The sequence below is a fragment of the Erinaceus europaeus genome, chromosome 5 (assembly GCF_950295315.1).
Source record: "Erinaceus europaeus chromosome 5, mEriEur2.1, whole genome shotgun sequence".
Taxonomy (NCBI): domain Eukaryota; kingdom Metazoa; phylum Chordata; class Mammalia; order Eulipotyphla; family Erinaceidae; genus Erinaceus; species Erinaceus europaeus.
Genome location: NC_080166.1, coordinates 47,300,221 through 47,314,878, shown reverse-complemented (window position 1 = coordinate 47,314,878; position 14,658 = coordinate 47,300,221).

Below are 14,658 nucleotides of genomic sequence, written 5' to 3'. Positions count from 1 at the left end.
TACATTCTGCTATGTGGCCTTGGAATAGAAATAAACTGATTGCAGAAAATAGAAGAAGGAGGAGAAGGAGGAGAAGGAAAAGAACTAATCTCTTTGCTCATTCAGTTATTCAGTGAGTGGGAAGGGAAAATAGAGGAAGTAAACTGTTTCACAAGAATAAAGTATGGGATAAACAGATTACACAGAAGTAGCCAGGAAAAGCAGGTAATGGTTAAGAAATGAATAGTACAGTCATCAGGGAAACTATCTGTACTGTGCAGATTAATTTGCAATAACCTAGAGTCAGAAACTACAGCATGCTTTGTTTGCTTGAGGTATTCGCCCAGGTCACCAACACCTACTTTTTTTTTTTTTGCCTTCAGGGTTATTGCGGGGGCTCTACCATTGTTGTGTCTATTACTATCATTGCTATTGATGTCATTGTTGTTGGATAGGACAGAGAGAAATGGAGAGAGGAGAGGAAGACAGAGAGGAGGAGAGAAAGATAGACACCTGCAGACCTGCTTCACACACACATACACACACACACACACACACACACACACACACACACACACACACAACCAAACAAAAATATTATGTATCACAGTTTGCACTTGAATTTAGTGCTTTAAAGTTTAGACAAAATATAACATGCCAGGTTGTCATATAAAATGGCAGAACTGAATTAACTAAACTTTTCTTTGTTTTTTTAAAATTTACTTATTTTTATGAGTGAGAGATGCACAGAAAATAGAGAGTAGAGCATCGTTTATTGCTGGCTTACAGTGGTGCTAGGGGCTAGGGTTCAAACCTGGGACTTCTTCAAGTCTTAGAGATGCAAATCCTGTACTCTCCCTGGACCTGCAGTTTTATTTCTACTTCTGTATAGTTAGTTATTTCTGGTTTTGAATTTACTGTTTAAATGCAGGAATATGTAGTACCACACACATTTATTCAAAGGATTTCTAATCTTTGAGGATTATCACTGAGCAAATGTGTGTGATTCATCAGTTAATCCCATCTCAGAGTGGGGGTGGGGGAAAGGCAAGAACTGAATCACTGACAGTTCCTCTCACTAATGTCTATGTTGAATGAGTTATTTACTGAAGGACAAGTGTCCTCTGTATAGTTTCTGAAGGGAGAAAAGCAAGGCAGAGGGCGATGAAAGAAGACACAAGGCATCTATCTACCTGTATTCTGAGGGAGGTTCACCTGGGCTTGCCCCTTCTCTGTCTCACACTAGCTAGATTCTGCTTGGCTGCCACAGGTCAGCTCTCAGAGGCTTTTTCCCGCCCCCTTCTTATATGTGGGGTGAACAAAAGCAACTACTTTCCCAAGATTACCGGAGGATACAGATATGTGCAGTAGCAGCTGTAGCCCAAAGCCTCAGAGCATGTTTACTTCCTGGTTATCTAACTAGGCACCTGCATTCACAGGCAGGGAAGCTTAACGGCCTGAAGCAGGAAATGCCTGACTCAGTCCATTTTACCCACAAGTGATAAAAGCACTCATATCTAGTTGACAAGTATTTATTATTATTATTATTATTATAAATAAAAACCACAAAACATCAATTTCTCTTGACAAGGGAGGACTTGCAGCTTGTTTGTCACATGGCTGTTTAAAAATTCTAAGAAGTCTGGCGGTAGCACAGTGGGTTAAGCGCATGTGGCTCAAAGCTCAGGGACTAGTGTAAGGATCTCAGTTGGAGCCACTTCATAAGTGGTGAAGCAGGTCTGCAGGTGTCTATCTTTCTCTCCCATTCTCAGTCTTCCCCTCCTCTCTCCATTTCTCTCTGTCCTATCTCACAATGACATCAATAACAACAACCACAATAAAAAACAACAAGGGCAACAAAAGGGAAAATAAATATATAAAAAATTAAAATAAAATAAAAATTCTCTCTATTCACTAAACTCATTTGGTTAAATCAAGTGAAAATCTTCCCACCCTGCATACATACAGTGGTATATTATAGCAACTGTTTTTAATTTATATCTACAAAAGAGTTCTTTTTTTCAGGACAGTATTTTATCACAGACATTGTTTAACATTTCCAGCAATAAGTGGTAATAAAAAGTGAGCAGCTTCTTAAATTGGTATTATTACTGTCCTCAATAACTTAGAAAATACACCCAATCACTTCCTGCACCTGGAATAGACTGTTTTCAACAGCCACTCTTTGTACCCACAGATTGTTTTGAATTGGCAGTACCTTCAGAACATTTACATGGCTGCGAGAATGGGGGAAACATCCTAAAATGTAATGATTGAATTTCTAACCAGTAAGACTGGTGTTTGGCATCAGATTTCATTTAGTCCTAAATACATTTACATCAGTCATAATATATATGATGATAATCTTGCTCTTGCATAACTAACACTAGTGATACAGTATGTATTTCAACCCGCTCTTTCCAAATTAAAAAAAAAAAACAAACCTAAGCAGTCTTAAACAAACAGATCCTACAAGTAAAATATAGACAGAAATGGCCAAATATTTTATAAAGTAAGGACCAAGGGGGACAGCATGGAATGTTCCTACTCATGACCACAGAATGTGAGCTCAGATCTACAGGGATGCAGAGGTCACACAGGTTCCTAAACTGAATATGGGCCCCAGATCACATCAAATTGATGGGGTTCACAGTCAACAATATTTATACCCCTTTTCCCATATTATAGAGCTACTTACTCTCTTCCCTGATCCAGCTTTCTGGTCCTTTTTCCAGCCATGACATCATCTCCCTAGACAATAACTTAGATCCACCTGCATATCAGATTTTAGGCTCCGGCAAAAAAAAAAAAAAAAAAAACAACCTAGTATAGCTACAGGCCCTTTGAAATATAAATAAAATATGCCTACTAGCTATCTACAAAATGGAGTACCCCCCAACACTTCATCTGCACTATTCCAGCCTTTAGGTCCATGATTGGTCAACAATTTGTTTGGCTTTGTATGTTAACTCTCTTTTCAGCCACCAGGTTTCCAGATGCTAGCAGGATGTGACCAGACTTCCCACCAATGTGCCTTGGAGCTCCACTTCCCCAGAGCCCTTCCCCACTAGGGAAAAAGAGAGACAGGCTTGGAGTATGGATCGACCTGTCAACACCCATGTTCAGCAGGGAAGCAATTACAGAAGCCAGACATTCCACCTTCTGCATCCCACAATGACCTTGGGTCCATACTCCCAGAGGGATAAAGAATAGGAAAGCTTTCAGGGGAGAGTTCTGGTGTTGGGGATTGTTTGAAGTTGAACCCCTCTTATCCTATGGTTTTGTCGATGTTTCCTTTTCATAAATAAAAAATTTAAAAAAAAAAAAGGGCCCAGGAAAAAGTTCACCCATAGACCTTATCATGCTCAAGTTTCCAGGATCCCAGTACAACATAGGAGCATCAGAAGACAAAGTTCCACAGGTGGTGAAATGATGCTGTGTGTCTCCTCCTCTCTCCCTTTCTCTTCCCCACTCTCCCCTTATATTTTTTCTCTTTCTCTATAAAATTAAAAGAATGTAGAACGTTGTCTTAGGAGCACTGGAATTGCACATGCACTACATACAACAAAATTCTGTAAACTAAGTTGATCATAAAACTCACTTATATTTTTTTTCCAAGATAATTCTCCTACCAGAAAACCGTAGGTAGATGTGGTTTAGAAAATCCTCTCCAACTATGTAACCACTAAAATGTTTCAGACTTGAAAAATCATTCAGCCTATGTGTTTTCCTAAGTTGTACCATTCTAGGAGTAAAATGATGTTGCATAAATAGTAATTAAAGGCATTTCTCTGCTTCTACTCTATCCATTATTTCTGCACTTACAAACTTACAGTCATCTTCCATCCTCCCAATTGCCTACATTTATTTACAGAGGGGCAGCCAATTATTGCAAACAAATAAGTCCTCTGAGTCTCTATCAACTCTGAGATCTCTTCTGCACTAGAAAACCTTAGAGTCATTTCAGGCAACCTATGCTGCCAAAGTGGCCCTAAGCTTTCAGCCAGTACGCAAATCACAAATTAAAAAGCTGCTGGCTGCTGCTGCGTTTGTCACAGTCTGTACTTGAGACCCTGCTTAGGCTTGAGTTACAAGGCCCTCACAGGTATTTTAATATTGAGAGCAGCATTTGAAATCACATCTAAAGTTAAGAATGTGGACACCATTCCTGGAAGAAAATAAGGGAGAAATATATTCCTCATGAGACAAGAAAAGCCAGATGCAGCAAAGATTCTGTCCCAGGTCATAGGGTCTGAAGATACTGTTCTCCCAATAAAAGCATCCATCCCCTAACTTTCATCTATCCCCAGACTTTCAGACTAGCAGAACCCTGCATCCCCAGTCTTTGTTCCTAGTCCATTGTAATTCAGCAGAAAGACAGAGTCCTTGAACAAACAGCCATTCAGAGAAAACACAGTCTTGGTGAGTTATCACTTTTGTTCTTGGGAGCTAAAGATAAAGATGTGCTAGGTCGCTCCATTTCTGCACCCACCTACACCTGGATCACTCATTTTCATTCTACTTCACAGCCCCAGTGGGCAGTGGCTCTACCATCCTTCACTAGAGCCCAAGAACACCAACAACAGGCTTCACTTTAATATGAGAGAAGGAAGCCATGTTATTCCCCTTATGACAATATCAGATTCATGGGAACTGCTAAATGAAAGTCATCTGTTTCCATTTACTTGGGGGAAAACAGTGGCAGTTAAAAATAGCTTGTAATTATTCTGTGTAGGGTATTTTAGTAAGAAAAACCCTAAACAGAGAAAAGAACACGGGCAAATGAAACTCCAATCAAACTACCTCCTCAAATGACAGAGAGAAGGCCAGTGAAATAGCTCACTTGGATAGTATGCAGGTCTCTGATATGCACAGTCCAGATTGGAACCCAGCCCCCACTGCATCAAAGGTAATTTCAGAGCTATACTCTCTCCCATTCTCTCTCTACCTCTCTGTCTCTACCTAGAAATGAAGGAGATACTCATTCCCATACCCCCAGTCCCTGTGAATCTTAGAGAAAGGAAAAGTCCAGGAAATAATTGCTTGCACAGTGTTAAAATACAATAAACTCAGAGCACCAATGGTCCAAGGTTCAATCCCCCCAATACCACCATAAGCCAGAGTATATCAGTGCTCATTTCATTTCTGCCTCATTCCAGGGACCAAAAGAAAATAGAGAGCCCTGAGAGTTGGGAATCCTCTCCTAGTTCAAGTTATAAGTATAAGATGGCATCATATGCTTTCAGTCGGTCATTGAATCATTTGTGGGTGACTCACCTTCTTCCTGATGAAGTGCTGTATGACTGCATATACACTGGGTGTGTTTCCCAAATCTGCATGATCACATCATGTTCTTCACGAGAGAGCATGAAGTCTTCAAACATCATGGCATCATCCCAAAGAAGGATGTAAAGTACCAATATCCATGGTAGAGTCATGTGCCATGAGTCCTTCATTAATATTCCTGGGCAGAATGTTCACCAGTGTGTTATGATTTTGTACATACCCTTTAACATGTGCATACAACCAAGGATGCCACTGCCCTGCTCCTTGGGTAGATTCTGACACTTCTTTTTACAACTGATTATGAAATCTAAGCTTGTTTGCTGTCTCCCATGCTGCTTATTCATGAGGGGAGCCTACTTTTGAGTTAGATACTTGTCCTTCAACAATAGCAGAAGCCGAGGATACCCGCATGGATCCCACCAAGTACAACTTTTAAGCAACAGGACATCATGGGGATTTTTTTTTTTTTTTGCTCTTAGAAAAAAAAATTATAAAATAAATCATGCACAATTTTATAAATGTAAAAATACGTTTTTAGCATTGCACATATAAAATACACAATTTAAAAGTTTAAAGATGGAGGCCTGGTGATGGCTCACTTCGGTGATTGCATGTTACCATAAACGAGCATCTGGGTTCAAGTCCCAATCTGCATCTAAAAGGGAGAAGCTTCATGGGCAGTGGAACATGCTGCAGATGCCTCTTCCTTTTTCTCTCTGCCTCTCACCCTCTATTAAAAAGAAAGGAAAAGACATAAAATAGACTTCCTAGCTTCTTCCAACATGAAGATCGCAGATCTAATCTGCTCTATTCTTACTGTTAGGTTCCTGATTATTAAACAGTTTGTTCTGCTTTATATCCTAATGCTTTTCAGCCACCAAGTTGCAGATGCCACCATAATGCCAACCTGACTTCCCTGGGCAGACAACCTCACCAATGTGTCCTGGAACTCCACCTCCCCAGAGCCCCACTAGGAAAAGATAGAGACAAGCTGGGGGTATGGATGGACCTGTCAATGCCCATGTCCAACAGAGAAGCAATTATAGAAGCCAGATCTCCCACCTTCTGCACCCCCATAGGGATTTTTTTTTTATCCATACTTTGAGAGGTATAAAGAATAAGGAAACTTCCAATGGAGGGGATGGGATGCAGAACTCTGTTGGTAGGAATTGTATGGAATTGTACCTCTCTTATCCTACAATCTTGATGATCATTATTAAATTACTAGTAAAAAATATACTGCCAGGAATAGTGGAGCTATGCAGGCACCAATACTGTGATGACTCTAGTGGCAGAAAGGAAGAAAGAAAGAAAGAAAGAAAGAAAGAGAGAAAGAAAGGAAGGAAGGGAGGAAGGAAGAGAGGAGGAAAGAAAGAGAGAAAAAAAGAAAGGGAGAAAGAGAAAATAATTTAAAAGATGAATATCTTTTTAATTTTTTATTTATATATTTTTTAAAAAGGAGACATTAACAAAACCATAAGACAAGAGGGGTACAATTCCACACAATTCCCACCACCAGAACTCCGTATCCCATCCCCTCCCCTGATAGCTTTCCCATTCTCTATCCTTCTGGGAGTATGGACCCAAGGTCATTGTGGGATGCAGAAGATGGAAGGTCTGGCTTCTGTAATTGCTTCCCCACTGAACATGGGCGTTGACAGGTCGATCCATACTCCCAGCCTGCCTCTCTCTTTGAATATCTTTATGTAAAGATTGGAGGAGTCCAGAAGCAGAAAATGGAGCATGACACAGATGTGATAGCCATGCCATACAGAAGCACAGAAACCAGAGTAAAGAGTAAGATTCCTAGTCTGCTTATTACTAGCTAGAAAAAAATATTCTTCTATTTTAAAAAACATATTTTATTTATCTTTATGAGAGAGAATGAGAGGTGGAGAAAGGTTAGAGCACTGCTCAGCAGTGGCTTATGGTGGTGATGGGGATTGAACCTGCGATTTCAGAGCCTCAGGAATGAGAGTATTTTGCTTTCTCATTATGCTTTCTCAGCCCCAGAAGTTTTCTTCTTTACTTCCATTCTTTCGATGCCTCCATTTCCTCATCTCTGAAAAGAAGATTATGGTTACTACCTACAAGAATCCAAATAAGTTATAAGTATTAAGTGAGATAATTTTCATGACAAAGGTCAAGTGATAGCTTATCTTGTAGAGCACCTATGTTACCAAGCCCCTAGTACCCACCTTCAGGAAAGAAGCTTCAAGAGTGGTAAAGCTGTAGATGCCTTTTTCTCTCCATATTAGAAAAGAAATAAAAAGAAAGGAGGAAAAAAAAAAAAGACTGTCAGGCTTATCTCATTTAGCATAATGTTTTAGCTCTATCCAAGATGGGTTGAAGAAGGTGGATTCATTATTCTTTTTTCTAAAGACTTTATTTTTATTTATTTCCTTTTTGTTGCCCTTGTTGTTTCCATTGTTGTAGTAGTTATTATTGTTGTTGATGTCGTCATTGTTGGATAGGACAGAAAGAAGTGGAGAGAGGCAGGGAAGAGAGAGAGAGGGAGAAAGACAGACACCTGCAGACCTGCTTCACCGCCTGTGTAGTGACTCCCCTACAGGTGGGGAGCCGGGGACTGGAACCGGGATCTCTATACTGTTCCGTGCGCTTAACCCGCTGCGCTACCACCCAACTCCCGTAAATTCATTATTCTTAATAGCTGAGTAGTATTCCACTGTGTATATATACCACAACTTTCTCAGCTACTCATTTGTTGTTGGGCACCTGAACTGTTTTCAGGTTTTGGCTATTACAAATAGTGCTGCTATGAACATAGGTGTACATATATCTTTGTGGATGGGTGTGTTTGACTCCTTTAGGATATATCCCTAGGAGAATAATTACTGAGTCATACAGAAGGTCCATTTCTAGTCTTTTGAGGGTTCTCCAGACTGTTCTGCACAGAGTTTGGACCAATTTGCATTCCCACCAGCAGTGCAGGACCTGACATATGGAGAGTGGTCAATAAGCAGCAGAAGTTAGCATTAGTTGTGTTTATGCAAAGTCACAGTCCTCTGGTGGGAAGAGACAGAGTCACTCTGCTTTTTGTGGTGATGAAGCGTTAGTGTAAGGCCACATGTAGGAATAAATCTGCTACCACTCTGAATTGTGTTGCTGATCTCCCCCAGTGTATCTGTAGCTTGTGGCCATTTCCCATAACCACTGTGCTTATAAATGACTCTCCATAGCCTGCTGTCTGAAAATGCTGCAACTGCTGACTTCTGAGTGCCAGCTATAAAATTACTCATATGATTTTAGTCTAATATGTGGTTCATTAAAGATACAGATGTCACTGTAATCATTTGTAATAGGAGTCTCCATGGAATTCAAACTGATGGACTCCCAGTTGATACTGCCAAAACAGACCTTATAGCACAGCATTTCCTGCCCTGTTGACCTGTACTTCCTGCTCCCACCTTCTAAACCACTCTCTAGGCAGAGATCAGGGTGCTTCCCAGTGGGCCCAATGGGATAATGCTTGTTATCTTCCTTAAAAGAAATGTTCAACAAATAGAGTCACATACTAGTTCAGTGGTAGGTGCATACTTTGTCCCAGGTGGCCTAGCATTCCAGGTGGAGGACAGTAATATTAATGTCAGAGTTTGACCAAGCATCCCCACCATGAGTCCAATCATCAGGGGATGTAGACTCAGAAATAAAATTTGTTCTTTGTTTCTTAATCATTATTAAAAGTGTTTGAGTGACATTACATTATACTATTATTTTAGATGTGCATCATTAAAATCGGCACATTTATACTAAAAACAAATAAGTAAATAAATATAAAAGAAATGTCAAGGGAACACATTGACACGATACTTGCAATTACAGAAAACACAACTCAGTGAAGTTTAAATAATGAAGTCAATTAATCGGCTCACATAATGAAAACCTCATGGGGCTCACCAAGTGGCCAGGTATTAGAATGCAACAAGTTTCTTTTTGTCCTTGAGCTCTGTCACTGACAATGTTCTCTTCATCCAATTATGGGATAGCTGGCTGCCAGCTTCTTCCTGCCAGTTTCTTCTTCTAAATCCAGAAAGAGATGAGCAGCTTCTGTCCTAACATTTCAAGTAAAAGTTTGAAACTCATCCTGATTTGTCACTCTTGGGTCATTATGCTTACCCCTTGAAGCAATGAAGCAAAGCTAGTCAATCAAGGACTGTCCATGATGTTGGGGTAAGGTCAGCCACATCTGAGGTTCAGGTGCTGTGTGAAGAAACTAATGTGTGAATAACCTTAGAAAGTAGGAAAGAAGAAATGGATGGTTGTGGACAATATCAAGAATCCATCATAGGCATTATGTGGTTTGAAAGCTGTGGAGATGTTTCCGAAAGTTCTGACTTCCCTAAAATAAACATCAATCCTAAATAATGGGACACTAACAGGACTCAAGGAATTTCCATTCCTCATAGAGACTGGCACCTCATGGATAAGCACAGCTGTAGGGAGAGGGTTTGTTTTGAACTCTTTCATCAAGACCTGACCTATAACCACCATAATGTTCCCTTAGAAACTTGCCTCTCTGCTTCTAGCCTCTCTTTACTGGCAACAAATCATGTTCTTCCTTTTAGTTTTCTGTATGTTAATTCACATAAATAACATCTATGTCAATATATGCAACAGCTACCAATCACCACACAACGGCAGTAGAAATGGAGACTGACATAGATGTTTTGTGATATTTGGCAACTCAATCTCAATAACATTACCCCTGGTACATGATTTTCTGAAACAGTGAAAACGACTTGGTAAAGTTCCAAACAAAGAAAAGAAAAACCATCCCTCAATTTACATAGTAGTTACATTCCTGGAAAATCCAAGAAAAGTGTTGCAATTTTTTTTTTTGTAATGCAGGCAGAGAAAATTATAATATGTTTTCTTCCACATGAGGGTCTTGTGGAACATATGAGAGTCACAAACAGTTCTTCATTTTTCTCTGTATGTCACAGAGTATCAAGACACCTAACATCCCTGGCCCATACCCCTCACTGCCAATAGGTTTTTCAGTTACGACAACAACCAAAATTGACCTCTTATTTTTTGTTTATTTTGCTTTACAAAATTACAAGTAGACAGGGGTTTAAGTCCATACCATTCTCACCACCAGAGTTCTGAATCTTCAGTCTCCCCACTGCAATCCACCATAGTTCCCCTAAAGTTGTAAACATGGGCCAGCCTTTATCTCTACCACTATCTGACCACATTGATACAGAATTACCCCCTTTTTTTTGATTCAATCCTCTCTTCCCCTCCAAACCACTCATGACAACATAACTAACTCTATATATCCCTGTCCTTTTCCTTCTCTCTCTCTCTAGGTGCAGATGGAGCTGGAGTGCAGAGTCCTCTTATCTTCATCCTATCACTTCTCCCCCTCTGGGAGTCTGGATCAAGGTTGTTTTTGGAGAGCAGGAGGTAGGAGTTCTGGCTCCTGTAATTGTTTCTACACTGAACATGGGTGTTGGAAGGTCGATCCATACCCTCAGCCCTTTTCTGTCTTTCCCTAGTGGGCCAGAGCTCTAGAGGTGAGAGGATCTAGGTTTCTTGTTGTTGTTGTTGGAACCAAGGAACTAGTTTAACAGTAGTCTGTTTTGTATGTATGAGCCTCTGCACTGATACCTGGAACCACATGATGGCAGCAAGGTGTACTCCAGAGGTAGAGGAGCAGTGCTTTGCCTTATGAATCTTTCTTCCTTTTTTTTCTCTCTTGCCTTCTCTTTCTTTATGCCTGTCTATTCTCTCTCTCACTTTAAAATTTGAAAGGAATATGTCTAAAACAGACCTACTAATTTTTTTTTCCAAAACAGAGACCCCAAATCTTCATCTGTACTATTCTTGCCTTTAATTTCATGATTAGTCAACAATTTGTTCTGCATTATATCTTAACTCTTTTTCGGCCACCAGGTTCCAGATGATACCATGATGCCAACCCGACTTCCTTGGGCAGGAAGGAAGGACTTCCTTGACCCCACCATGTGTCTTGGAGCCCCACCTCCTCAGATCCCTGCCCCACTAGGGAAAGAGAGAGAGAGGCTGGGAGTATAGATTGACCTGTCAATGCCCATGCTCAGCGGAGAAGCAATTACAGAAACCAGATCTTCCACCTTCTGCACCCCAATAATGACCCTGGGTCCATATTCCCAGAGGGATAAAGAATAGGGAAGCTATCAAAGGAGGGGATGGGATACAGAGCTCTGATGGTGGGCATTGTGTGGAAATGTACCGCTCTTATCCTATAGTCTTGTCAACATTTCCATTTTATAAATGAAAAAAAGGAAGCAAAAAATTTGAAAGGCCAAGAATATGACTTAATGATAAAGTGTATGCATGAAACTTTGGGTTGTTAGTTCCAGAACTTAGACTTTGGGTTGTTAGTTCCAGAACTTAGACATACTCACACACTCAGTACAAATTATTTTTTAATATTTTATTTATTTTTATTATTTTTTTTAAATTTTTACTTATAAAAAGGAAACATTGACTGAACCATAGGATAAGAGGGGTACAACTCCACACAATTCCTACCACAAGAACACTGTATCCCATCCCCTCCCCTGATAGATTTCTTATTCTTTAACCCTCTGGGAGTATGGACCTTGGGGTCACTGTGGGATGCAGAAGGTAGAAGGTCTGGTTTCTGTGACTGCTTCCCTGCTGAACATGGGCGTTGACAGGTCGTTCCATACTCCCAGCCTGTTTCTCTCTTTCCCTAGTGGGGAAGGGCTCTGGGGAAGTGGAGCTCCAGGACACATTGGTGGGGTTGTCTGTCCAGGGATGTCTGGTCGGCATCATGCTAGTATCTGGGAACCTGGTGGCTGAAAAGAGAGTTAACATACAAAGCCAAACAAATTGTTGACCAATCATAGACCTAAAGGCTGGAATAGTGCAGATGAAGAGTTGGGGGGTCCTCCATTTTGTAGATAGGTCCTCCATTTTGTAGATAGGCATATTTTAGGCCCTTTGGAATATTTATTTATTATTTACTGGGTAGAAAAAAAAGAAACAATCAATAGCAAGGGGGAAGATAGAGAGGGAGAAAGAGAGATACCTGCAACACTGCTTCATCATTTGTGAAGCTTTCCCCATATGTAGGTGCTTGGGGTTTCAACCTGGGTCCTTACATATAGTAACGTGCTCAACCAAGTGCACCACTGCCAACCATGTACCTAAGTTCTGCCTGAGCTCTCTCTGTTCTGAGTCAAGAGGCTAGAACTGGGTTACATGGAAAGAAAATTCAAGCAAGAAATAGTTATCTTCTGAACTGGTATTGTTGAAAATCACAGTTTATAACATAGTCATAGGTGTTAAAAGGCTCCTTTGAAGATACAGAAAGTACATTCCTATTTATATATGGGGATAGTGTATTTTACATTTTCAGTAGTCTCTAATACAGTTTATATGAAATAATCATTCTATTGATGAATATCCTTTCTAACAGCAACGAAAAAGTTTCAGTTACTCTGTTAGAGAAAAATAAAGCCTCCTATGTTTGTTTAGACTTCAGAGGCGTCAGGATACTCCCGACTCACTCTGTTGTTCATTTCTACCTATTCCTGGACTAGTGAGCACTTACTGTTGGGAGAAAACCAAATGGACCAATAGTTTGGTTTCACCAGAAAGTGATGATCCCAACCATAACTGGGACCTCTAGGGTATATCCAATCTGTTCATTCTATTCTGTCACTTAGCCATGTTCCGCTCAGTGTTAACTTTAAATGTTAATCAGTCTTTTTCTTATTCTTTTCAAATACTCTAATTCTTGTCTCATGCTCCATAGGAGACTTTCTAAAATTTATTGAGAAAGGTGATATCATTGCCCAAAAGAATTTTCCACCTTTTTTATCTCAACATTTTTTTCCTTCTTGCACATCAGAAATTGCTGCCTAGTGTTCCCCTTCTGAAGGAACATATACCATTGATTACAGAGCTTTAGTTTTTTCCCTTTCAAATGCCTTCTTCCTTCACTTTTGTCTCAAGATTTTCTGTGCCAGAACCCTTACGTTGAGCATGTTTTAAGCAAGAAAGGAGGGAGTTGATGGTAGTGCAGTGGGTTAAGTGCAGGTGGAGCAAAGCACAAGGATCAGCATAAGCAAGAAAGGAGATTCTATTTTAAGAATAAAAGAAGTAAAAAAAATCAAGGATTTCTCATAAACACCAATTATAAAATGCCATGAGCATCAGGAAAGGACTTGAATAAGTAAACTCATCAGCATTCCTTCCATAACCCTTCTTCTCCCTCTTTGCTTAGTTTTTGTTTTTCCTATGCACTAGCTTCTTATAGATTCCTATTTATATAGCAAGATCCCACTTCCAGGAAAGAGATCCTGATTGTTCTAGCTCTGATCATATGCCAGCCTCTGACTAAGTCCATCAACAATGGATTAACAGGGGCCAGATTTACTCTCCTGCCTAAACCAACTAACCAGACAAAACACAGAAACTGGGTTTTGAACATTGATTTTAGGGGCACAAATGAGTGATCTCTGAGATAAGAAAAATAAAACAACTTACTGCCTGGAGAGCTTTCTAGGGTGTAGCTTAAGGAAGGGAGCCAGGGGAAATCCAGTGTCTCCCTGAATTGAGAAGACAGAGCTGGAAACCCATGTGACCGAAGGGAATATGATGACTACATGGGGGGGGGGGGGAGGGCTGGGAAAGAGGGAAGGAGAAAGGGAGAGAGAGAGAGAAAGTTAATCATTCACTAATACATGCTTTTATAAGAACTACTGGATGCCAAGAAAGCAGTCATTTAAAAGGAAGAGAGGGAACATTCCTTGAAGTTCTCACAAAACAAAGTTGTTTTTTTTTTTTTTGGTCTTCCCAGAATTGCGCCGGGGGGGGGGGGGGGAGGGGGGGGCTCATAATTCACAAGGTATGCAATAAATTCTTTGGCAGATTATCACCTCAGTCGTGGAAAGAAATGTAGTTTGCTCTAGTTCTGCCTAAGAAAGCTTAAAAGGAAAGCAAGAGTAACCTGTAAACTTCATTTAAAAAGTCTACAAGTCCCTTAAGAGAATCCCAAAGCAAGACTTGAGAGAGTATTTATAGAGAGACCAGAATATCCAATACTCAACAAGTCAAAATTCATAATTCTCATATCCAGTCCACCCTCTTGCCAAAGAGAGGAAGTACAAGATGAAAAGGAACAGTGTTCTCATCTCAGAAATTATATTCATGTCTGTGCCCTCCTCTTCCATCTTAAGGCGATTATTATTCTCTTTTGCACACACAGATTATTATTTGATTTATTATAAGGAATATCCATCACTATTATTATATTATTATGTGATAAATGAGTTACAAAAATGAGAATACCAGACAATAAGGAACAAGAGAAGTTCCTGAAGCAGTTTAAAGCTGATTGAAGTTCTTTATTTT